The 26,829-nt window shown below is 45.9% G+C and overlaps 1 long non-coding RNA gene across 1 annotated transcript in view; it reads right to left on the bottom strand.

Annotated features, from left to right (window-relative positions):
* LOC137633633 (uncharacterized) overlaps positions 1-23,069 on the bottom strand; it is a 30,016-nt gene extending 6,947 nt beyond the window's left edge. The window contains exons 1-4 of the long non-coding RNA XR_011042321.1: positions 22,996-23,069; positions 17,013-17,233; positions 9,806-9,941; positions 3,706-3,841 (exon numbers count right to left, since the gene is read on the bottom strand). This is a non-coding gene — a long non-coding RNA (uncharacterized lncRNA). The remainder of the gene's footprint in view (positions 1-3,705; positions 3,842-9,805; positions 9,942-17,012; positions 17,234-22,995) is intronic.
* Between the last annotated feature and the right edge of the window lie 3,760 nt (positions 23,070-26,829).

Genomic DNA, 26,829 nt, shown 5'->3' with positions numbered 1-26,829 from the left:
GATTCCAAAGAGGTTCTGTATAAAGAGATATATCTCTCCTGGTTTTGTAAACCTGTATTTTCACATATATGAAATTTGTTTTTCTCTCAATTATTTGAATAATTTTTTTTAATCCTATTTCAATGCACTTCCTCACCTAAGATATTCCCCGTTCAAGCCTGAAGTTCGTTTTTCTTTGTAATATTTTTTTCTCTCCTAATATTTGTAATATTCAAATAACTTGAAATATAATGAGGAAACCTGCTACCTAGAAAGCATATTGCTCATCTTATTTAGAACTTCATGCATAGCACTGCAAAGAGAGACGGGGAACCCAAGAAAAGATAATAGGGAAATTTGAGGTTCTAGCTGGGTCCCCTTGCCTAGTATAAAAAATTGAGGGGTGGTGCCCATTGCCCAGCTCTCTTGATTGTTTACCTTTTACCCAGATTTATGATTATTCCATCATATCGTCTTTTTGTTTAGTGCATGTTGGAGTGTGGTTGGCATTCAGACACTAGGCAGTCTGCGTGCTACATCTGGCCACAGTCCGCAAACCAATAAACCGTATCCGTGCTGAACGAGGTTTAACAAACTTGTTCAGAGCTGAGAGGTCGATGACTGGTCTCAAGCCTCCAGACGCCTTTTTCACATAAACGAGTCGACTGGAAAAGCCTGGGGAGTCGCCGAGGAATTTTTAGAGAGTGCTCTTCTTCAACGTGGTCTGGACTTCAGCCCGAAGAGCCAGCTTCTTTGCAGATCCCTTTGCATAGGAGCTAGTTGACACTAGAGTCTTGATCAGTGGGGGGAGAGATTGAGTGAACAGGATGTGATACCCTGAACTAATCACGGAGACTATCCAGGGTTCGGCCCCAAGCTGCATCCAGCTCTTCAGGCAGCAATGCAGGCATTCCCCCACTGGTGGACAAGCAGGGGAATCACATAGCATTTGCGGCCACGGCCGACTCCTCTAGGATACTTCCCTCCACAGGACGACTTGGAGCCTTGTTTGACTTGACAGGTAAGGGGCTTTTAGACACCTTGTTGTCTGTTGCCGCAGTCCTGTTCAGCGTTGGTTTCCGTTGTTTCGTCTGCGGGAGAGAACGTAGTCCGTAGGGGCGGGATGTCAAGGTCCTATGGAGGAGGGAGTCCTGGTAGGACTTCCTCCATCTCTCCGCAGCTCGCTCGACATCCCCCAGCTTGAACAAAGGGGAACCCTTCAGAGAGGAGTTTTGGAATTTCGCTATCTCGCAGTTTGGGACTTGGAAATGGAATCTCTCGATTATTGCATCTCTAAGCCTTAAGATGGCGTTCGCCCACAAGTTCACTACTTGGTGGGCAACGAACTCAATAGTCCGAATACCTGACAGGAGGAAAGTTTCCCATCCCTTTCCGGGAGTCTTCTTTGGAAAAAACCTTTGTTTGCACCAGGTTTCTCACTGATCCCAACCATAGATCCAGCCAAAAAGTAGCCTGCATGGCATACTTCGCCACTTTCTCTTTGTTTAGAATTTCCGAAGCTGAGAAGTAAACTTGAAGCCCGAAGAGTCTCTCTAGAGAGATCCCCTTCGTAAGTTCCTCTAAGGAATGGTGAAGAGGAAGAGCCGGGAGACACTCGTCAAGGACCTCTTAAAAATTTCTCTGCTGGACACTCAGATGTTGCAGTAGTTTTAAGGATGAGCCTGATCGAAGAGAGCTAGAGGACTCGGAGAGCTGGGCAGACACCTTCCGCCGGGTACTCTTCAGTCCCTGAGACCAGGGCAGAGCTTCGCTGTTCTTGGGGGCTTCCGAGTGCCAAAGACGTGGTCCAAGACCATGACCTTGCCCTCCTGAGGAGCCATCCATGGGTCTGCCAACCCACTGAGTGAACTCATGCAAGCTAGAACCTGCCGGATGCCATGTTCTGACTCTTTCTGTTCAGCTTCTGAAGAAGGTGTGGCAGCCAAATCGTTGTCTTCCACGCACGATACATCACCTCGGGGTGGGTCGTGGTCGTTATCGAAGTGGTCAAATGTAGACTGCTTGACCCACTCCGCAGGTCTTGTAATCCCCAATGAGGACTTTGCCAGAGTTTTTGAATCCTTAGACTCTTTCCTCGGAGGGAAGAAAGTCTCTAGCACAGGAGGTTTGGATGGAACGACCTTCTGTTGGTCACCCGTAGGAGGAAGGATGGACTCTTCCATGGGTTTCGAGACTACTCTGTGGTCTCGTGGGACTTCCTCAATGAGCAAAGGACAGAAAGAGTCACATAAGGACTCTTCCCTGAGAGAGAGAACTCTGACTGAATCGATGAGTGAGGAGCAGGAGGGTGAGGAGAAGTGGGCATGGCAACACTTGACCTCCCCTTGGACGACCTGACGGGGGTCAGCTTGACCCTACATGAAGCTACTTCATCAGGGACTCCTCTTTTCCGCTTCAGGGGAGAAGAAGAAACCAAAGTTTCTTGACGGGGAGGGACAGTGGATCTTCGCCGTGGGTCTGAAAATGTAGAGAAAGATTCTTCCAGGGGAATCCTGGGAGTTCCCGAAGGATAAGCAGGTGGGATACCTGCCGTAAAGGCTTGGGTTACTGCCCTAACCAAGGTTCCAAACTCAATATTTTGGAACAGAGATAACATTAAACTAAGAATAAAAAACTCAAAATCATAATGTATTGATATAAAGAGAACAACAAACTATGAATAAAACATGATCTTGCAATTCACGGCTGCGGACCGATTGTGGCACTGTCGGAAAGTTACCCTATATAGAACGACGAAGAGGGACCCCACAAGGGAGCCTTATCTGACATCCAGGAGGAGTTAGAGGGAGGATGCGAGCTGCAGTCTCCTTCCGAGCAACAGGAATCGACCGTGAAGGTGGTCTCTTCGGAATCTTGAATTCCTGCAGCTTGCTTTTTTCCGCTCTCCCAGGCGAGCGTGATGTTCTGCATTTGCGGAGAGGAGAACGAGGCAACGGTGAATGATGGGGAGGAGACTTTCGTCTCTCAGGTGGGAGTTCCAGAGCTCGAGGAGGAGAAGGTCTTGCAGGCCTCTCTTCCCACAATTGACGACGCTCAAATCAGTGCTGGAGATCTAACGAACGTTAGCACCTATCTGGAGGCTGGTTCTTGGAGCCGATGTGCTATAGTAGCCCAGTCATGAGCATCCGTCTGTTGGCTATCATCTGAGCGATCAGTGCATCGGCGAGCGGTGAGGAGCGCACGTCTGGCGACGTTTGCTTTCCTCTTTTGGAGAGCGACGAGTCGTCGGGGGAACGACAGGAAAGAGACAGGTGTGCAGCCAAAGGCTGCTGACGAGCTGGAGAAGAACAGGCTGCTGACTTGCCAATCGACGAGCCCAGGGCAGGTACGCATGGCTGGCAGGGAAGGCATACACAAACTGAAAAGAAAAAACAAAAAAGTGATCAGTAATGGCTGTCCAAATTGGTGAGGAGGAGGAGCAGTAACAACCGTTCTCCATCCGAGCCAAAAGCAAAGCAAAGTACAGTCGCAGGTGTGTAGTTGAGAGAGGAAGATACTAAACCCCCCCCCCCATCCCTCCGCTAGCTAGCAGTATGGTTGGTTAACTCTCGCTGAATTCTATTGGCTTTTCCTTTCAGCTTTGCCGAAAGTAATACACCTATATATCCCCCATAAATAACGTTGGTTTGTATTCCAGTTACGGAACCATTGTCATTTGTTCCAGTGCAGCATACAAACCTTCCGTTCTTTACGTAGGAGACTCACCTTAAGGTGGGTTGAGAACCTCAAACCAACTGGCTGGCTACTGTCCCAGGATGAACTCATGTGCTTCATAAGAGCTCCTCAAGAGGCAGCCTGACACCTCGCTTTCCTCGTAGGATGACAGCCTGGGCAATCAGTGCTGGAAAGAGTAAAAGATTTCAATGGGAGGTGAATAGATAAGTACAGAGTAGGGGTGAGCCCGTTCATAATCTATACATTGCCCGACTCCACCTTGTTTGAAGAACGGGGACATAATAGATATAACAAATTTCCAAGTAATTTGTATTTTTCCTAACAATACAAACATTGAGGTATTTATTAGGGATATAATTTTGGGGAAGCTGGAGGACTAGCCATAAGACTTTTAGCTAGGTGTAACTACCTCACCACTGGTTAGCGGGGGTGGAGGGGTAGCCTGCTAACCCTGCTCACACACCTGTGTTGTCTCGTCACTTTTGATTGCAAGCAGGACTTACAAGGGTACAAGTAATGGTGGGCCAAAGAGATTAAGGTTTGTATCGTTAGGAAAAATGCAAATTACTTTCAAATTTGTCATTTGTTCCGACATTAAATACAAACCATTTTGCTCTTTATAAAGGAAGAATCACCCTTTAGGAGGGTGGAAGTCCAAACCAACTGGCTGGTGTTTGTCCCAGGGTTTTTCCCTGTAGGGAGAAACCCTGATACCTCACTAAAATCTGTGCAAAACCTGTTTAGCTGCCTGAGCAATCTGAGTGATTGTGTGAAACTAGCAGTGTGATTAGTCTAGGTAAGATTTCTCAGAAACATAGGACTCTTCGAATCAACCATAGACGTTACCCAATCCCACCTCGCCAGGGGCTATGGGGATGCAGCAAGCATTATTTCTATGTTTGGTTACACAAGGAAATGGTTTTACCTGCAGACAGATGAGGCAAACTTGCAGAGGACCGTAGGTGCTGTTCCCCAAGAGAGGGGAAAATGAAAGAGAGGACCCAGTCATTCTTAACATTCATCCCAGACTAATCCTGGGTAACCTTTGCCCTTAACCATCTGCTACTTGTTCCTCAAGGAGCCTGAGGTGTCTAAACCACTTGTTGTGCGGCCACCACAGGGCCAATGGAGAACGTCTCCAGTTCATGTAGGTCACGTTATACAGGTAGTGGGCGGTGAAGGTATTCCGACACTTCCACATGCCCGCTTGTAAGACCTGCATCACAGAGTAGTTCTTCTTGAACGCTAGGGACGCGCTGATGCCCTTAACGTCATGAACTCTGGGTTGCCTCGTCTCTGGAGGAGGATCGAGATTCAGGGCCAGATCAGTGACCCTGTGAATCCAAGCAGAGATGGTGTTTTTGGTGATCTTCCTCTTAACCTTCTCCGTGCTGACACTCGGGGGAGGGCTACTGCTGTTCTCTTGAGAGAGTACCTCAAACTCCTCACTGATCAAAGTAACAGTTGATCTTGATCATCGGTTACATTATGAAGACTCCAAATCCAGAAGGGCCTAAATCTGGGAGTAGCGTAGCCGATAAACTCAGGGACGAAGCCAAACATTACCTCCCCCCATCCCCTTGAATGGGAGACGGCGTATGAAAGACTGTGAAATTCACTAACTCTCTTGGCCGAGGCCAATATAAATAAGAAAACTCTCTTCAGAGTCAAGTGGGTATCTGATGCCTGGCGTAATGGTTTGTAGGGGGCACCCTTCAGGGACCGGAAGACAAGAAACACGTTCCATCTATGTGGTATAACTTCCCACTGAGGGCAGATAAGCTCGAAACTCTGTATGAGGAGAGAAAATTCCAACGAAGAGGAAATATTGACTACTTTCAGCCTTACTGAGAAGTAGCCTTTCACCGCCGAGACCGAGAGGAGTTTTTCTTCCCGAAGGTAAACGAGGAACTCCACTATTGCTGGAAGTGGCATCAAGGGGAGAGATACCCCTTTCCATGATACCAACCACAGATGAAAGTCCACTTGGCCTGGTAGACTGAAGCGGAAGACCTTCGCAGGTATCCAGACATCCTTTTCACAACCTGTTGCAAAAAGCCTCTCTGAGGAAGGAGATGCTGGATAATCTCTAGGCGTGAAGTCACAGGGATACTACGGCTTTGTGAATGATGTTCATATGTGGTTGTCTGAGTAAATTGTGTTGTCGAGGGAGCTCTCTCGGAACCTTCGTCAGGATATGAAGAAGGTCCAGGAACCATTTGGCGTGATGATATAGCGGAGCTATGAGGGTCATTAACAGGTTCTTAGATGATCTGGTCTTGTTGAGAACCCTTCTCATCAGATAGAACAGGGGAAAGGTGTAAACGTCGATGTTGTCTCACCGTTGCTGGAATGCATTTTTCCAGAAAGCCTGAGGAACCAGAACTGGGGAGCAGTAGGGAGGGAGCCTATTGTTCAGGGCAAACAGATCCACAGTTGGAGAACCTCACAAAGTTAGGACTGTTGGCTACTAGATCATTCAAAGACCACTCGAAGCCCATCATCCGAGTCACTCTGCTTAGATTGTCTGCAAGCACATTCCTCTAGCCTGGAATGAAGCAGGCTGATAGGAACAATGAGTTGTCTTCTGCCCATCTTAGCATCTCCACTACTAAATGGCAAAGGTGCTGCCTAAAGGTACTGCCTTGCTTGTTCACCTAAGCCACGACCGCCATGTTGTCAGTCATCAACACCACAGAATGACCCACCAGTAAATGATGGAACTGCTGTATGCCTAGAAAGGTTGCCCTCATATCTACGAGATTTATATACTGGAACCTTTTGGACTCTAACCAGAGCCTGGAGGCCATGTGGTGTAGTATGTGGGACACCACCTCCTTTTGACGCATCTGAAAAGAGCATCAACTCTGGGGGAAGAACGAGAAGGTCGACCCCTTGGCGGAGATTCTCGTCTGCTACCCACCACCTCAAGTCCTTCAGCTGCTCGGGTACCACGAGGACCAGCATATCCAGGAAGTCCTCGTCTTAAACTCACCTGGATTTGCTGCACTGAAGAGATCGAATCCAGAGGCGGATGTTCACAACTAGATAGACCAGGGATGACAGGGGACCTAGGAATGGGCCTACCACTTTCCTCAGCCTATGGATTTTGTAGTCTGATGGGAAGACTTTCTGCAGGCTGGTGCCGATGATCATTTCCAGGTAAACCAATCTTTGAAAGGAAAGCAGGGATGACTTCTCAAGATTTACCACGATCTCCAGATCTTGGCAAAAGACAAGGAGTCTATCTCGGTGTTGAACAGTTGCTATCAAGTCTGCTAGTATCAGCCAGTCATCCAGGTATCTTAGGAGGCAGATGCCAATCCTGTGGGCCCAGGTTAACATGAAGACCTGAGGGGCTGTTGAAAGACAAAAGCACAGCACCTTGAACTGGTATTACCTGTTCTCGTGTAAGATTCTTAGATATTTCCATGAAGATGGATGGACTGGGATCTGAAAGCATGCATCCTTGAGATCCAGTGTGCACGAGAAGTCTTGAAGTCTTACCGCTTGTCTGACTGTCTTTATGCTGAACGGAGTTTGTAGAACAAACGTGTTCAGAGCTGAGAGGTCAATGACAGGCCCCCACCCTCCAGACGCCTTTTTCACAAGAAAGAGTCGACTGAAGAATCCTATGGACACATCGACGACCTCCTGGAGAGCGCCCTTCTCCGACATAGCCTGGATTTTGACAGCTCCTTTACAGATCCCTTCACATTGGAGCTCAATGGAACTGGATTCTGAGTCAATAGAGGGAGAGATTGAGTGAAAGGGATGCAATACCCTCAATGAATCACAGAGATTGCCAAGGATAGGCCCCGTGCAGCAGCTGTAGCAGTTTGCAGACTACGGACAGACATAACACGCAGACTGCCTAGTGTCCAAATGCCGACCAAAATCCACCTTTCCACTAAACAAAAACATGCCCAGAGAACTGGGCACTGGGCACCACCCCTTGATTTTATACTGGGCAAGGGGACCCAGCTACAACCTTAGAATTTCTCCTCTTTTCTAGAGTTTACCATCCCTCTCTTGGATGTGCTAGGTAATGTATTTTAAATAAAGAAGAACCCAGTGTTTTTTTTTTATTTTAGTAGGTGTTTCTTAATTTCAAGTAATAATGACATGACAAAATCGGAGAGAATTCTTATTTTTCCTAACGATACACACCTTTAGGTATTTATAGGGAAGATAAGAGGGAAGTAATGTTCGAGCTGGGTCCCTTTGCCCAGTATAAAATCAAGGGGTGGTGCCCAGTGCCCAGTTCATCCTTGATTGTTTACCTTTTACCCAGATTTATGATTATTCCACTGTTTTACCTTTTTGCGTAGTGAACGTTGGAGTGTGGTCAGCATTCGGACACTAGGCGGTCTGCGTGCTATATCTGGCCACAGTCTGCAAACCCCTGCAACAATGATATGCTGGAGTGTGTGGACACACTGGGGAGCACTGACGGGCTGGAGAGCGCTGGCACGCAGGAGAGTGCTGCTGCGCTGGAGAGAGCTGGCGTGCTGAAGAACACTGGAGAACTGGAGAGCGTTGACATGTAGGAGAGTGCTGGCGAGCTGGAGAGCACTGATGTTCTGGTGAGTGCTGTCGTACTGGCAAGCGCTGGCATGCTGGCGAGCTGGCAAACGCTGATGCGCTGGAGAAAGTGGACCCACTGAGGAGTACTGACACGTTGGAAAGTGCTGACGCGCTGGAGAGTCCTGGCGTACAAGACAGTTCTGGCGAGCTGGAAAGCAGTGGCGTGCAGGACAGTGCTGGTGAGCTGGAGAGCGCTGGCAAGTTGGAGAGCGCTGGCAAGTTGGAGAGCGCTGGCAAGTTGGAGAGCACTGGCAAGTTGGAGAGCGCTGGCAAGTTGGAGAGCACTGGCAAGTTGGAGAGCGCTGGCAAGCTGGAAAGTGCTGGCATGCTAGTGAGTGCTGCTGTGCTGGCGAGCGTTGGCGCGCTGGCGAGAGCTGACGTTTTGATGAGTGCTGTCCTATTGGCGAGCGCTGGCATGCTGGCAAACACTGATGCGCTGGTGATTGGACGTGCTGGAGAGCCTTGGTGAGCTGGAGAGAGCTGGCACGCAGGACAGTGCTGGTGAGCTGGAGAGCGCTGGCAAGCTGGAGATCGTTGATGCACAAGAGACAACTAGCAAACAACAGAGCGCTGACGCGCTGGTGAGTGCTATCGTGCTGGAGAGAGCTGACTCGCTGGCACACTGGAGAGCGCTGGTGCACAAGAGAGTACTGGTGCGCTTGAGAGCACTCGCGAGCAAAAGAGTGCTAGATCGAAGCTGGCAAGTGAGCAGGAGTGTGCTGCCGAGCTGGAGAAAGCAGGCGCTCAGGAGAGTACTGGCGAGTTAGAGAGCACCATCGCACAGGAGAGCGCTGCACAGCCGGACAGTGGTAGTGCGCCTAAATAGCTTTCATAATTAATTAATTAATGCTATTTCAACCGGGAATGTTGTTCTACTAACTAAATAACACATGCCTAACGAACGACAGCGCCCATGGCGCCTCCGGTAACAGGCCTAGCTCCTAATCACAATAAATTACTCTAATTTCAATGTGAAACAGTAGCTAAAATATACACATTGTAAAGAATCAACTCAACTTTCCAGAGGTGAAAGAAGCTGGAGATTGCATAATAATCCTTGCAGAATCGCTCGAAAAAATTAGATCAACAGGGAACACCACCGTGCGAATTCGCTACAGAATTAGGAATGTCCGCCATCTTGATACTCAATAGTAGTATGGGAAGTAGGGTAACCTTGATAACAGCTCCCCTTCCAAAATTGCTACTCTTCCACCTCAAAGCGAAAACGCTATTCAGGGTGAAGATCGCATGTGTCATATCAAGATATACATCCCTGATATTATGCGATATCCTTGAGAGAAATTTCAAGGATATTCGCGCCAGGAGTTAGAATTCCGGAGACCTAAAGGTAAATTCTCTGGGAATATCACTGTAGTACATATGTCCCTTTGGAAGCTGCTATTAGGAACCTTCCATCAGGACGACATGGCTTGAGCCCAAAAATCCCCCATAAATAGCGTTGGTTTGTATTCCAGTCACGGAACCATTGTCATTTGTTCCAGTGCAACATACAAACCTTCAGTTCTTCACATAGGAGACTCACCTTAAGGTGGGTTGAGAACCTCAAACCAACTGGCTGGCTACTGTCCCAGGATGAACTCATGTGCTTCATACGAGCTCCTCAAGAGACAGCCTGACACCTCGTTTTCCTCGTAGGATGACAGCCTGGGCAATCAGTGCTGGAAGGAGTAAAAGATTTCAATGGGAGGTGAATAGATAAGTACAGAGTAGGGGTGAGCCCGTTCATAATCTATACATTGCCCGACTCCACCTTGTTTGAAGAACGGGGACATGATAAATATGAAAAAATTTCCAAGTAATTTGTATTTTTCCTAACAATATGACAAATTCGAAGATAATTTGTATTTTTCCTAACCATACAAACCTTAGCTATTTACATAGGGTATTACTTTCGGCGTAGCTGAAATGGCGAGCCATTAGATTTTTAACGAGGGTTAACTACCCCCTTGCTAGTTAGCGAGGGGGTAGGGGAGGGGTAGCTTGCTACCCCTCCCCCCTCACACACCGGTGAACTGATTCACTTCGCTTAGAGGTAGGACTTCAAGGGGGACAGGGCTGGCGGGCAAGTATGTGTAAATAGCTAAGGTTTGTATGGTTAGGAAAAATACAAATTATCTCCGAATTTGTCATTTGTTCCGTAACCGAAATACAAACCACGCTATTTACATAGGATGACTTAATCCTTAGGTAGGGTGGTAAGTCCCAGCCTTACTGGCTTTGACTTTGCTCGGGGACTCAGAATCCGAGTGCGTAGCACTCGAGATAAGGAGTCCCTGCACCTCGCAAGTTCCTTGCTCCACAAGGAACGTGCGGCCTACATAAGCTTGTGTGTGAAGGAATGAAGTGTGACTCGTCCTAGGAAGTCGACCTGAAGCCCTTTAGATGGAATTCTAGGCTAGGACGTTCCCAATACCACCTCGTCAGGGTATGGGGGACGCGACAGTATTATTTAATACTAGGAACACAAGGAAGCATGGTTTACCTGCAGTGGTTTGAGGTCAGCTATGCAGCTTTCCCCAAGAGAAGGGAGGATGAAGAAAAGAATAAGGGCCAGGCATACTTTTTCATTCATGCAGACTAAAACCGGGTAACAATGCCCTCAACCTTCTGCTACTTGTCTATTAAGGAGCCTGAGGTTAGACCAGCTGTTGTGTAGCCACCACAGGGCCGATAGAGAACGTATCAAGCCTCCTGTGGGTCACGTCCTGCAGGTAGTGGGCTGTGAAGGTCGGTTGATGCTTCCAGACCCCAGCCTGTAGAACCTGCGTCACTCAGAAGTTTCTCTTGGATGTCAGGGACGTAGCGATGCCTCTGACATCGTGTGCTCTCGGGCGACGTGACAGAGGAGAGTCTGGATTCAGGGAATGGTGGATGACACTGCGAATCCAAGCTGAGATGGTGTTCTTCGTGACCCTCCTCTTTGTCCTTCCTGTGCTCACAAACAGGGCTTGCACTCGAGGATGAACTGCAGCTGTTCTCTTAAGAGAGAGCCTCAGACTCCTTACTGGGCACAGTAGGGGATGGTCTGGGTCATCTGTTACAGAACGGAGACTCGAAATCCTGAAGGAGTCGAACCGTGGGTCTGGAACTCCAGGATTCTGAGTCTTAGCAACAAACTCAGGGACGAACCCGGACGTTACCTCCCCCCATCCCCATGAATGGGCGACGTCGCACGAGAGACCGTGAAGTTCACTGACTCGCTTGGCTGAGGCCAGAGCGAGCAGGAACATCGTCTTCCAAGTCAGGTGACGATCAGAAGCCTGGCGTAATGGTTCGAACGGAGGTCTCCTAAGAGAACTGAGGACACGAACCACGTTCCATGGAGAAGGTCTCACTTCCGACTGAGGGCAGGTAAGCTTGTAGCTTCGTATGAGTAGAGAAAGTTCCAGCGAGGAGGAAATGTCCGTTCCTTTCAGCCTGAAGGCCAGGCTTAAGGCTGAGCGATAGCCTTTCACCGCCGAGACCGAAAGGCGCATTTCTTCCCGCAAATACACAAGAAACTCCACTATTGCTGGAATAGTGGCATCGAGAGGAGAGATACCCCTTCCACGACACCAACCACAGAAGACTCTCCACTTCGCCTGGTAGACCCCTGTAGATGACTTTTGCAGGTGTCGAGACATCCTTTCCGCAACTTGTTGTGAAAAGCCTCTCTCTGTGAGGAGATGCTGGATAGTCTCCAGGCGTGAAGCCGAAGCGATGCTACGGCTTTGTGGAAGATGTTGCAGTGTGGTTGCTTGAGTAGCTCGTGTCGTGGAGGAAGTTCTCTCGGGAGTTCCGTCAGGAGCTGCAGAAGGTCTGGGAACCACTCTGCATGATGCCATAGCGGAGCTATTAAGGTCATTGACAGGTTGACCGATAGTCTGGTCTTGTTGAGCACCCTTCTCATCAGACAGAACGGTGGGAAAGCGTAAACGTCGATGTTGTCCCACCGTTGTTGGAAGGCATCTTGCCAGAGAGCCTTGGGGTCCGGGACTGGGGAACAGTACAGCGGAAACTTGAAGTTCAAGGCTGCCGCGAACAGGTCCACTGTCGGGGAACCCCACAAAGTCAGGACTTTGTTGGCTACTAGAGGATCCAAAGACACTCGGTACTCACTATCTGCAATCCTCTGCCCAGACTGTCGGCGAGCACATTCCTCTTGCCCGGAATGAAGCGAGCCGATAGTGGAATCGAGTGGACTTCGGTCCATCTCAGTATCTCTACTGCAAGATGGGATAGCTGTTGTGAAAAGGTACCTCCCTGCTTGTTGATGTAAGCCACTACCGTGGTGTTGTCGCTCATGACCACCACGGAGTGACCCACCAGGATCTGTTGGAATTGTTGATCACTTCTAGCAGATTTATGTGGAGGCACTTTTCTGATTCTGACCATAGGCCTGAGATCCTGTGGTTCAGAACGTGGGCCCCCACCCTTCTTTGCAGCGTTCGAAAACAGCATCAAATCCGGGGGAGGACGAGAAGATCCACTCCCTTTCGAAGGTTTCCGTCCGTCACCCACCACTGAAGGTCCGTCCGTTCCGCAGGACCCATAGGGACCAGAATGTCCGGGGAATCGTGGCCTTGATTCCACCGGGACTTGAGCCGCCATTGCAGGGATCTCCTCCTGAGGCGGCTGTTTGGAACTAGACGGGCCAGGGAGGAAAGGTGACCGAGAAGACGTAACCATGATTGGGCAGGGAGTTCTCGTCTGAGGAAAGGATCTGCGACCCTCCTCAGCCTTGCTATCCTGTCGTCTGATGGAAAGCCTTTGTGGAGATTGGTGTCCAAGATCATGCCTAGATATACCAGTCATTGAGATGGAGGCAGAGAAGACTTCTCGAGATTTACCATGATCTCTAAATCTTGGCAAAGTCTCAGAAGCTTGTCCCGGTGTCGAAGAAGGGTCGATTCCGAGTCTGACAGGATCAGCCAGTCGTCCAGATAGCAGAGGAGACGGATGCCGATCCTGTGTGCCCACGAAGAGATCAGGGTGAACACTCTGGTAAATACCTGAGGTGCTGTGGAGACCGAAACACAGCACCTTGAACTGGTAGGTCTTGTTGTCTAGGCTGAATCTCAAGTGTTTCCTGGAAGACGGATGGACTGGGATTTGAAAGTACGCGTCCTTCAAATCCAGAGTGCACATGAAGTCTTGCGGTCTCACTGCAAGTCTGACCGTGTCCGCTGTCTCCATGCTGAAGGGAGTTTGTTTGACAAACCTGTACAGAGCTGAGAGGTCGATGACAGGTCTCCAGCCCCCAGACGTCTTCTTTACAAGAAAGAGTCGACTGAAGAAGCCTGGGGAACCGTCGACGATCTCTTGGAGAGCATCCTTCTTTAGCATGGTCTCGATTTCTGCCCGTAGGGCTAGCCCCTTTGCCGATCCCATGGCATAGGAGCTCAACGACACTGGATTCGCTGTCAGGGGAGGGAGAGATGTGAACGGGACGCGATATCCCTGACTGATTACGGAAATCGTCCAGGAATCGGCCCCGAGTTGCTGCCACCTGAATGCGCAACTTTGTAGGCATCCCCCACTGGTGGACATGCAGGGGGATTGCCAATCCTAGCGTTTGCGGCCTCGGCCACTGCCTCTAGGATTTTTGCCACCCCTGGCTTTTTGCCCTTCTTGTCTTTGACAGGAAAGGGCTGCTGTTTGGACACCGTCGTCTTTGCTGCCACTGCCAATTTCGTCGTCTTGGACGGGTGAGGGTGTTGAGGTGCTGGAGGTTTGCAGGCCTTCGTTGTGAAAGCCCTTTGGAGGAGAGAGTCATGATTGGATTTTCTCCACCTCTCAGCTTCCTGTTCCACATCTTTGGGCTCAAACAGACTTTTTCCCATAAGGGAAGTGTGTCTCAGCTTGCCGACTTCGAAGGCCAGGACCCTCAAAAGGAACCTTTCTGCCACCGCATCACGTCCTTTCAAGATCGAATTGGCCCACAAGTTCGAGGCTTGGTGGGTCAGAACTCAATGGTGCGGGTGCCCGAAAGGAGGAAGGTCTCCAGTGCCTTCCTGGTGCTTTCTTTGGACAGATCTTCGGATCGCAACAGGATGCCAAGAGACCCCAACCAGACGTCCAGCCATGAAGTAGCCTGCATGGCGCACTTCCGGACCTTCTCCTGGCTTAGGATCTGTCGCCGAGAAAGTCACTTGCCGGCTAGATAGTCTCTCGAGAGGGACTCCCTTGGTAAGCTCTTCCCCAGAGTGCAACGGAAGAGCTAAGCCAGACTCCTCCATGATCTCAAAATACTTCCTCTGTGGAGGTGGGAGGAGCTTGTTGCCAGTAGTGGAACGGCTGGAGGAGGCAAGCTTGGAGAGCGGGCCATCAACCTTATCCCTAGGCACTCTTCACCCCTTAGAACCAGGGCAAAACCGCACTGGCCTTAAGTGGGTTTCTGAGTGCCAAAGACTCGGTCCAGGACCGTGTCCTTGCCCTCACGAGGAGGAACCTCAGGATCCTTGAACCCGTTGAGATGCCTCATCAGAGTCAAGACCAGCCAGAAGGCATGCTCTGACTCTTGCTGCTCTACCCCTGGAGAACTGGCAGCAAAGTCTCCCGTCCCCAAAGGCTCTACTTGGGGGGACTCTTAGAGTCCTTCGGTTCCCTCTTAGGAGGAATACAGGACTCCAACAATGAAGTCTGAGGGCTTTTCTCGCCCCAACCCGGGACGATTCTCCTGCTCGAGGTGGGGTTTCTCCCATTGGTGCAGTGGGAGAAGGCCTCACCTCGGTAGAGGGAGCGCGCTGGCGCTCGCGCGATGGGAAAACCCAGGGATCGCGCGCGAGAGACCGTTGAAAACACTCTCGCGCTCGCGGGCGAGACTTCACAGGGTGAGCAGGAATCAGATTGACGTGCAGGAACAGAATGAAGAGCCCGTGAGAATGTCGGCGGCGCGCCCGGCTGTCAGCGCGTGTGTGTACGAGATTGTTGGAGCTTGAAGATCGTCGGCGCTTGTGCGCGAGAGAAGATCGCCAGCGCTTAAAGATCAACAGCGCTAAAAGATCGTCGGCGCTTGTGGGCGCAAGAAGATCATCGCCTTCGCGCGCGTAAGAGGATCGTTGGCGCTTGCGCGCATAAGAAGATCCTCGGCGCGGGAAACCATCGGAGCCTGCGCGCGGACGATCGTCGGAGCTTACGTGCATAGGAAGATCGTCAGCGCATAGCCACCTGAATTTTTCAAAGCCCGGCCTTGCAACCGCTCAGCTCCTTGAGCATGGTTACAAGTACGGTCGCTCAGCACCACGAGCATAACCGCCCGAGGACCAGGAAAACCCATCCAGGAATTATTAAGGTATGAGAAGTTCCCCCTCTCCAGGGGAAAAAACTCACACCTGGGAAGGGAACCTCCTTCGGAAGGGAAGTTACCTAACCCTGGAGGCGAACCTCCTTAGCATTCTAAGATGAACTAAAGAGCTGACAGTTGTTACGGGAGAACTTCTAGGAAAAGGGAACACGCCCATGACAACGTCCTTTGAGGGATGGCAGCGACAGCAGACTCCCCAGGCACAAACAGGACAGCTCTGCTTCATTGGCACTCTTTAGTCAGACGAAGAAAAATTGCATAGTTAACTGGGAAAATAAAATCAAATAATTATTTAACAGAGATTCCCCAGGGAGGAACTCCGAAGAGTAACCCCGAGGGAATAGCAAAAAATAAGAATTAAAAATTAAGTATGCGCCCTCCTCCCCCACTGACATTCACGGGAGAAGGGGGAGGGCGGAGCAATTGTAATAAAAACAGAATTCTAACAGAATTATAATTATGTAATTGATCTAAGAATGTTCACTAATAGTAAGAACCACTGACCCCCGAAGGAGTGTTCCCCACAGAGAAGCTGAAAAGTTAAAAATACAATTAGATTTCATTAAAAATAATTGAGACAAATAAACAGAATAGCAACCCAACCCGCAACGGGAAAGGAGATTCCGTAATAGTACGTAGTAGTATTAAGGGGTGAACGACCTCGAGTAGAGAGAGAGACCGTAGTCAGTCTAAACTCCCACATTCCCTTCGCTGAGAATCAAAGTTCCCCGTAGGAAAAGAGGAACAGCGAAGATAATAGATGAATGAAGAGAGTCCAGCGATGACGATTCCCTACGGGGGCCGAGTTAACGGAAAAGCCAGAGGAAAGACCTATGGACCAAGAGGGAGAGGCCGTACCCCATGACGTGAAACCGTGGTGGCCTTGCACTACGCAAGTGTCGTTGTCGTACATCACACACACACACACAGCACAAACACTGAAAAGAAAACTTACATTTCTATACACAAATACATATATAAACATTAAGAATGTATATATATATATATATATATATATATATATATATATATATATATATATATATATATATATATATATATATATATATATATATATATATATATATATATATTACAAGTATAAGAAAAAGTAAGTAAAACAAAAACAAAAGCATTAATGGCTGTCAAAGAGGCGAGGGTGAAAGCGGACACATCCGGCTACCACCCGAGCCGATAGTAAAGTGAGCTCAGCACAGGTGTGTGTGTGAGGGGGGGGGTGTTAGCAGGCTACCCTCCCTACCCCCCGCTAACTAGCGGTGGGGTAGTAAACCCTCGTTAAAATTCTAATGGCTCGTCATTTCAGCTACGCCGAAAGTAATAATCCATATTAAATAGCGTGGTTTGTATTTCAAGTACAGAACAATTAAAGGTTTGTTTCAAATACTTAGATGTATAGGAACAACTAAAAAAAACTACAACTCACAAGTAATTTAGCTGCCACACACAGCTGGATCAAAGTTTTGTATAACCGACGGCATCGCTGGAACGAGATGATCTTCAACAAATCTTCCAGGAGATGCTCGAGGGACTCCACGTTCTCTGGCGTCTCTTCTGCAGATAGCGTCTGAAGCCTTCTGACGAGGAGGGGGAATCCCCCGAAGAATTCTGGCCTCCTATTTGCTTCTTGAAACTTTGCTTCAATTTCTAAAAGATGTATTCAATTAAATGTCAGGGTACAGCTTCACAGTACTGTAATCAAAATCAAAAAGTGTGATTTTCCTATTCTCTAAAATCTAAATAATCCATATTTTCCAAGTATTCTGTATTTCACCTAGCTATACAATGATCCAGTCCTTTAAATATAAAATATTTTTAACATATTTGAATTTTCCAAACCATAAAAACCTGAGAGTTTTAATAATTAGGAGAAATACAAATTAAATCTATGACTTATTCCCATACATAATATAAACCTTAAACCTCTAAGTGAAGGCTCATCCTTAGGATGGCAGAAATATCGATGTACTTTGATTCTGTAAAAGAAGCAAAAATCATGACTCACGTCAACCTCTTAACTACCTGAGCGTAGGGATATCACAGGTGCTAGACAAGGCGCCCACTAAAGATTAGTGGACAATCTAGGAGGAATCTACATCCGAATGTATAAGTATTATGACTGGGAACACACCTCTCCATCCTTCCCCTTGTACAGATGGACGTGGAAAATACTTCAATAAAATAAAGTCAAGGAAAGTTCTCTGTCGAATAGCTTACCTGCATGGATCGTACGATCCAGGTACGTAGCATCGCGATTGTTAAACCTTAAGGTAGGGGAGCAAGAAAGGAAAAATGCCCAGACATTCTTACAGCACCTTTCATTCTCGGACTTGTATCGCGAACACTATCTAAGAAAAGATGCTTCTTGTCCCATGAGGGTGCTAGGCTTCCTATACAACCCGCTGAACAGGTATCAGAGGTCCTAAGGAAAATGGGTCAAGGGAGTTGGTATCCTCCTGCAGGTGGAGGTTGTCCAACGACTCCAGACGCCTGCCTTCAGCAACTGCGCCAAGGACATGTTCTTTCTGAATGCGAGGGTGGAACAGATTAATTTGACTTTGTTGGTTGGCGGAATAGGGAGACTACTCGAGGCTTTCTCAGAAGCAGAGTTTAATGACCTTAAAAAGCCAGAAAGGGAGTGTGTTCTTGGAGATCGGCTTAGGAACAACTTATACTCTAGCTTGAAATGTCTGGTTCTCTTATGATAGCACCGTAGAGCTCTAATACGACAGAGAAGTAGGTCCTCTTGATCGTTAGTCACATCTAGAAGAGGGTCATAGACTCTAGGGTTCCGAGTCTTGGCTACAAACTCTGGAACAAAGGTCATCAAGACCTTTTTCCATCCTTCAGAATGACGAACGGCATAGGAGATGCCATGCGACTCGCCTACTCTCTTCATCAGCATCAGACACCTGTCCAATGCTCAAGGGCTCCAACAGAGTGTGTTTAAGGGGACCGCCCGAAGGACTCCTAAGGTCATGAGAACCCGCATGATCAACATGACGATAGCCCGAAGGTTACGAACACCATGAGGAGAACTTGCAGGTTCAAAAAGACGTCTCCTCACAGCACGAGGAGGAGAACGTACAGGATGGCGAGGGATCACACAAACTTCCACCCTACGATCCTCTGGAGAGGAACGCAGAGCAGACTCCGCCCGATGGGGAGACGGATCCAGCTCTTAAGATACCTCCTCCGCAGGGGAGGTTTGTTTTCCCGAAGGAGAACGTCGCTTAAGACAAGGCTCTCGCTCCGCCCCTGGAGGATAACCATAAGCGTAAGGGGGACCGCCGATGTCCAGAGGCAGTCTTCTCTTGAGAATGAGAGACTCATTCCCCGAAAGAGATGCTTGCTTCGGAGAAAGCTCTGCTACATCCCCTGGTGGATCAGCAAACTACTTAGAGTCGGAAACAGACTTAAGGCCTGACCGACGGGCTGCAGCGCCTGCTACACCCCGCAGCTCTAACGCAAAAGCTGAACATAAGTTTTCTCTCGCAAACAAGAGGAGAGTTCTCCTGAAGGAGGACATCGCCTAAGACAAGCTTTCTCCCAGCTCTATGGGAAAAAACCGTAAGCATAATAATCTCTCTTGCAAACGAGAGAGAAGTCCTCCCGAAGAAGGACATCGCCTAAGACAAGCTTTCTCCAAGCTCTATGGGAAAAAGCATAGGCGTAACGATCTCTCTCGCGAACGAGAGAGAAGTTCCTGCCGAAGGAGGAACAAGTCTTGGATTTGCTTTTCCCCAACTCAAGGGGAAGAAGCACAGTCTTCGGTGACGAGATAGCAGAAGCAGATCTCGCCGAGCTGTCAGTAATTCTTCCTGAAAGAGGGAAGGTTGTTAAACGGCTGAAGTATGGAAGCTCTCCCTCGGAAGGGGGGCAGCCCAACTCGGGGGAAGGTTAACACTGGCAGCACTATTCTTCCCATCACCAAGCCTTGTTCAAGTTGAAGGTCAGCAACGAGTGCTACCTCGTAAGGTGGGCAGCTCACGAACTGCCACAGGAAGTGCAGGACATTGACCGGAGCGGCCGAAGCCATCAGCATGTTTGTGCTATCTGTTAGAAAAGGTAATAAAAGTTGTGATGAATTGCAATTCATAACTCCGCTGCATTACATACTATTCGAAGAATAAGTCCCCTTACTTGTAAGAGAATTCCTCGAGAGGGAGCGGAATTGTTATGAACTTTAGCTCAAGTACTGAAACAAACACACGGAAATGTCGAGAGGGCGGCAAGATAGGGGAGTAGTAGTATCAATACAGTACAAAGAAAACTCCCTTACAGTGGAGACTATCAACTGTAATTAAAGTTACAATTACAGTACTGTATTTTACAAAATGAGTATGTTTCCATATATACACGCATATATATGTATGAGATAAAAACACACACAAAAGAATAAACTAAACAGAAAAGCAATCAAGGCAAATCTTTGCGGAAGAGAAAGGCAGCATGTCCGTCCTCTACCGAGCCACAAAGTAAAGTGGTTACTCAGCCGAGAGGTGTGAGTGAGCGGGGTAGCCAGTCTATCCTAACCCCCACCCGCTAACTAGCGGATGGGGTAGTTATCCCTCACAAAAATTATCATGGCTAGTCTTCCAGCTGTCAAAAGTAATACCCTTATAATTAGCGGGGGGGGGGGGGGGGAGGGTTTCTATTTACACCTAAACAAATACTTCAGTACAGTATATAAAACAATAGAATATTTACATCTGTGCAATTGTACCACATACATAAAATAAACTGTTCAAATACTTATTTTGTGAAGGCTTATTTGGTGACTTCCAGAGTGTGTGAAAACTCTGAATCAAGTCATGTACCCCCTAACTCCGATCGTCCTCATAATTATGATTGCTAGAGTCCGAAGAATTTGGATTCAGCGACTTCAAAAATGGTACGAATGGTCAAGATATATTGCTTGTTTGCATGTGAATTTATTTATTTGTCCTCTTTCCTCCCAGAATATACAATAACAATTTTACCCATTCAATCAACAGCAAAGCTAGGACATAGTTCAGACACAGAATTCTCTTATGGCCAGTTATATGCTAATCACTTGGTTATGAGTTAGAAATACAACGAAATAAGAGTCTGGGGGCAGAACTCCACATTAAAAGAATTTTGAGCACATATTAATGGAATTGGGGTATAAGTCCTTGGTTGGGACAGGCATAAACTTTTTTATCACTTGTCAAATCTATTTTCTCTTGGGGAAAATGCTGTCTATCTTAGTCTGAAATACAATATTATGAAGCTTGTTTTACGATTTATGAAATATGATTTAGTTTTACCTAGCTAGGAGGGAACCCGGGTAGGAAGCAAACGCAGAGTTGAGACATAGCCTTACGGTAAGCTAAGGATACGGCTGTCTGAGGAGAGCCGTAGCCCCCCACCCCTCAGTAGATAAGTAGGTAACAATAAGGATCCTAGGTTAGGTTATATTAGGTAGTGTTCTTGGTTAGCTTTCATTTTTAATACTGTATGAAATTTTTTGGTTAATATATGATACTTTAATTACTAACGAAACTGAAAATCGCTATAAGGAATGGACGAGTGCTGGCTAGTTTAGCATTTTTCTCTGTATGGTAAATGGGGGGTGGGGCATATAACTTACGTAATAGTTGATTAAAATGTGAGGGCTAATTCTTACTTCAACTCCATTGTTTACATTTGGGAGAGTGTTGGAGAGTTATTGCGCATCTGTTGCTTGCGTTTGCTTTTTCCCGCTGTTCCGTTTTTTTTTTGTATGACAATCATTGCCTGGCTTTTTAAACCAAATAAAAGCTTCCAAATGTTTATGCACAAGTTCCGGGATGCCATTCTACAACAGCCATTTATTTTTGCACCTTCCCCTTCAGTTTCAGCTTGACCATCACAAAGACATCTCAAAGAGGGATGCACAATCTATTTTGAAAGTGTATTTTCTTTTTTAATTTGGTGTAATTTCATCTGTCAGTAATTGATTATAATGAAAACACTCCATTCAGTGTATAGCAATTGTTGATGATGTAAAAGTAGAAAATAACCCTGAAATAAAGACCAATGGGGCTTGCTAGCACAGCTCAACATGTACCGGTTGCCAGACATAGGAGCAGGGATGCAATGTTAATTTTGCGAGTTTAGAGAGCCACGGCAAAGAAAAAACCATTAAGACGACATTTAGTGAATAATAAATAATCATGATACTTTAATTTTCAGCCACTTACATGAACCATATATTTTTCCAACTTGTTACCTTGTGTTTATTTTGCAATTCTGACCATTATTATTGCTGCAAATCACTCGTTTTTGGCATTTCCTCACCCAACAAACCCCGATTTCCCACTGGAGTTCACCATAAATTTTTTTCCAAAGGGAGTCCAAAACCTCAAACAGGAGGTTAGCCCCAATAATCATTGGCAGAAATATATCAAACATGAAATTAAAGTATCATATATTTACCCAGAACAGTCCAGAGTACAAATAAATACAGTACACGGTATAAACTCGTCATGGAGCAATAAGGAGGATGGCTAGTGCGCAGGAAGCATGAGCTCATATTTGAGCAAGAAACCATGTAAAGATGCACAAATGGGAGCAGAAACTTCGGGGTGTACGTATAAAAGCGGCCACCTGTGTGTATGATGACGGCTGACTATATAATAATACAGCAGTGTAAGGGGGCATTAGCACCCCCCACCCACCCGTTAGGTAAGTAGATAAAGACACGCTTATAGGGTGGATTAGGGGAGGTAAGTTTAGTTTAGTTGGTGTCTATATTTTATGCTCGCTGGAGGAACTGGCCGCTGATATACAAAGGCTCCGAAACCTCCAATTCACAAAACATGACCTAATGAATGAAATATACATTTCAGGGGAAGAGGATCCCCATATTTTGTGCAATTTTTCGTGGATTTATTATGCGTCCCAGAGAGTAACGTATATAGAAAAAAAGGTTAGTTTTACCATTAATCATCCATTCGCCAGTAAATCTCCCCTACCCTGAACCCATGGTTCCCACTGACTGGCCCCATTACTGTAGGATATATTGGGGTATATCTTATTAACTATTTATTTGCAAGGGAAATAATGGTTGGAGCCTTTGTATATCAGCGACCAGTTCCTCATGTGTTGATTAAGAATGGACATCAACTTACCTAAACTTTTCCCCCTAACCTAACCTACAAGTCGTGTCCTTACCTACTTACCTAATGCCGTATTCTAAGTTAGTCGTAAGCGTACATGCAGGTGGCCGCTATCCTACATACACCATAGTTTGGGACAATCATTAACAGGACAGACGGAATTATAGCTCTTAAATTTCACACACAAAATCCCAAATATATGCATTTAATGATTTCAATTACGTTTCAAACGTGTCCCTAGAAATGACGCAGGATGCTGAAAAGGGCATAAAATACCAAAATTACCTAATGACGAGGTTAAAGTTGAATTAAAGAGCGTGGCGGCGACTCCTCACTCACTTTGTTTACATTTATGGGCGTCGTCTGTTGAACAACAAAGTGGTTTAGGTTGCGTTCTCTTTTATAATTGAGAGATTTTTTATACATATATTCATTGTATTATTCAAACTACTATTACTTATTATAATATTAGTAATAAAAATAATAATATTAAAACATCTTTATTGACATTTTCCGAAATGATATTTATTTTATAGATTGTTTGTTATGTTTTGGTCTAATAATCTGTTCAGGTTCAGGTTCCTGGTTCCTTCCTGGTTCCTTGTTGCTCACTCCGCAAAATAAGTTTGCGGGCAATCTATCATTGATAGGTGCAAAGCTTCTAAGCTTATTCTTATTATTGTTAATAAGCTTATATTACCTGTGATTTAAATAAGTTAATACCGTCATGTGATTCTAAATCTTTACTTTTATTCCCTTCTACCTTGAAATTAGATAGGATAATACCTTGCTATCATCAGTTTGGATTTCTTAAATTCTTCTTTTATACGCATTGCCCTACCTGTAAATGCAGCCAGATCCCTGCCAGGATTTTTCAACGTACCTAAGCTTATGTCTACATTCATTAGCTGTCCTAATTTTGGGCATAAAAATAAATATTCAGTAGTATCTTCTTCCTCTTTGCATAGATCACACAAATTGTCATCATATTTTCCCCAGAAATTTGATTTTAAGTTGAGCATATTTAATCTTGCTTTCATCACAAGGGATGCCTTATCCAGATACATTTCTCTGATATAAGGCAGAGGGCCATTTCCTTCAATAAATCTTAATTTTTTCATTATTTTCTTTTTTTCTTCAATAGTTTCTTCTATTTTTTCTATAATTCTTTTCTTGATTTCTGTTTTCAGGGTCCTTTCCCCCAATTTCTTATTTCTTCCACTTCCATCCCATATTTACTGCAGATTTCTTCTACGCTCTTGCTCCAGCACTCTCCATACGGGTTCTTCAACTGATCCTCGATTATCTCTCTTACTAGTCTTTTTTCCTCAGAGTTTATGGTATTATGGAAGAGCATTAATTTCTTATATTCTATTCTGCAGTACACCGGCCAAATTCCTGTTTCTGCAAGTATGCCCCAATATGGAGTACTCGCAGGTAGTTCATACATATTTCTTATTATCTTATATTGGAGGTTTTCCAGATCTTTCATATCTTTGTCCCTTATTACACTCCAGGTCTCCACGCTGGCAAATATTGTTGGTAATACTACTGTTTTATATATTTTCTTTCTGACTTCCAATGCCATCTTTCCTACTTTCCCTTTCTTATTTCTTGGGTCATATATGCGACCCTCTGGCCTTTTTTACTGATACTCAATTCTTTGTTTCCGTTCTCTGTGTACCATTCACCCAGATACTTATATTCCTTAACTAAACTTACTTTTCCGTTCTTCACTTTTGTTTCAATCTCCTCCTCTTTCTCATTCTTTCTTTTGTTAATTTTTAATACCTGATTTTTTGGAGTTGGTGTTGATAGTGAATTTCTTTAGGGTCTCCAGGCTATGACAATTACTTATGGCACTTTCGATACCTTCTTTCCTTCCTGTGGGAAACATTATATCATCTACAAATACCAGTGATTCTATTTCAATATTTCTTATCAATGTGATATTTTTTCTGCTAGTGCTATTGACTTTGTCAGTTGCGATACTGCATAGTTTGGGTCCGTATATTGTTCCTTGTCTCACATTTCCTTCAATCTTTATATCTCCTGTTGTACCTGCTGGACAATTGATGGCTGCTCTATCTTTTTCGTTCATTTTTAAAACTATCAATGCTTCCTTCCATCCTATCATTTTCCCCATTTCTTTTATGCAATCCTTTAGGTCTAGCTTATCGAAGCACTTATAAGCATCACAGAACCATACGTATGTCGACCCTCCCAAATAGGCATTATAGTCTAGGAGTAGGCCTACCTCCAATGACAAGATTATTTGCTCAACAGAAACGTATGGTATGAAATACATCTATCACATCATTTCGTGCAAGACAAAGGGTGTGTAAGTAAGGTATCAGAATACTGTTTATCCTTCAAAGATAATACACTTATTAGGATTGGATAAAGTACAAATCAGGGTTGAATTACTTACTCTTACATATAACGGCGGATTTGAGTCTGAAAGTTAAATTTCTATGTTATATAAAGCTCACAAAAGTATAATTCATGCAATCATTAATTTAATTAATCTTTTGAACAGTTTTTAAATTAATTTTTATTTTTTTTATCTGAAAATGTCTATATTTGAATTTTTCAATCTGTTTGTAGGTAGTAGGTTGGCCACGGCACCAGCCACCCATTGAGATATCACCGCTAGAGAGATATTGGGTCCTTTGACTGGCCAGACAGTACTACATTGGATCCTTTTCTCTGGTTACGGCACAATAAAAACCAAACAGTTGTTTTGTTTGTATGGAAGGATTGACTTAACAACATATAATATGCTCAGTATAATCATATACTGTAGTTGTGTGCTTGAGTGAAATCAGTCGTAGCTCAGCACTCGAAGAGGAAGGACGTCTAAGCTTGCCCAAGAATTGGCTTACCTGGCACAGGGGACACCAGGCTCCCTCGCCTTGCCTACCATGAGCTCTTACAGCCTGCCATTTATCTGTAATACCATCTAAAAATCCAATGACCTCCCCTGCTAGGGCTTCTGCCCACTAGATTCCAAGGAAAGGTGCATTCCATGTCACAGATACTCTTATTTAAGAGATTATGTATGGGGTCATTTCACACTCCAATTGAATATTGAGGTGGACATTAAAGCCTGCTATCATCAGATCTATTGTCGTGTGATGATTGCACTTTATTCCATGATGCACTCTTCCTGAATGTGACTCGTAGGAGAAGGGAACCGCCTCTCTACAAGAGCAGAATTTTCCCAATGAGGAATCCAGATATTCCAGATAAAGCTGCTAAATAACAACGTTTTCACATGCATGAGGGTTGGTTTGGAGATGCTGTCCTCCCACCTCCAAGCAAGAAGATGACCGGGTCTACAATAGCCTGTGTCAGTGCCAGCAATGTCAAATCACTGCAGGCTGAGCTTTCCCTGGAAGACTCACCTACTCCCAGCCACAGCCTGCCTCTAGCCTAACTCTGGCTTCATCGGACCCACCTGCCTCCAGCTTGGACCAAGAAATAACCAATGCAGCTACTCCAAACCCAGCTCCTGCCCAACTGACATCCAGCCCACTTTCCTCTGCCACAGAAAACTTCTGCCAACTCCTAATCAAATTTCTCAACTCGACCAAACCGCAAAGGGGAGCTCATTCTCACCCCCAAGAATTGGGAGTGTGTCAGTTTCCTCCTGGAGGAAAGCTCACTGGAGCTTCTAGATCCGGCCAAGAAGCAGCGCAAAGTCGTCGTCTCCAGATACCCAATCTCCAGGCCACTGGATATAGCCACCTCTCTCAACAACATCGCAAAGACCAAGATGAAGTTCCTGTCAACAACATAATCGTCACAGTCAATGGGACCAAACCCCCTACCCTCGACTTAGGCATATGGGGCACCTTCTCCATCACAGACTACATTCCTGAGCTGCTTCGGTGCTACCATTAGCAAGCAAGTGATAATAAAAACAAGAATTATTTCAATATATTAGAGCAAAAAACATTAATTTTGATAACTAGGATTGTTTACATCTTTGCCAAGAGATGATATGTTTACATATTCATTAATGACGAAGATGTAAAGTTGTAAGCTTTGTTAAAACTCACCTATTGTTCAATTTTTATACTTTCTTAAACAGAAATACAGCTTATTTCATAAACT

Source organism: Palaemon carinicauda, chromosome 43, assembly GCF_036898095.1.
Source record: "Palaemon carinicauda isolate YSFRI2023 chromosome 43, ASM3689809v2, whole genome shotgun sequence".
Taxonomy (NCBI): Eukaryota; Metazoa; Arthropoda; class Malacostraca; order Decapoda; family Palaemonidae; genus Palaemon; species Palaemon carinicauda.
Note: the sequence above shows the minus strand (reverse complement) of the source record. Positions and strands in the feature narration are given on the sequence as shown.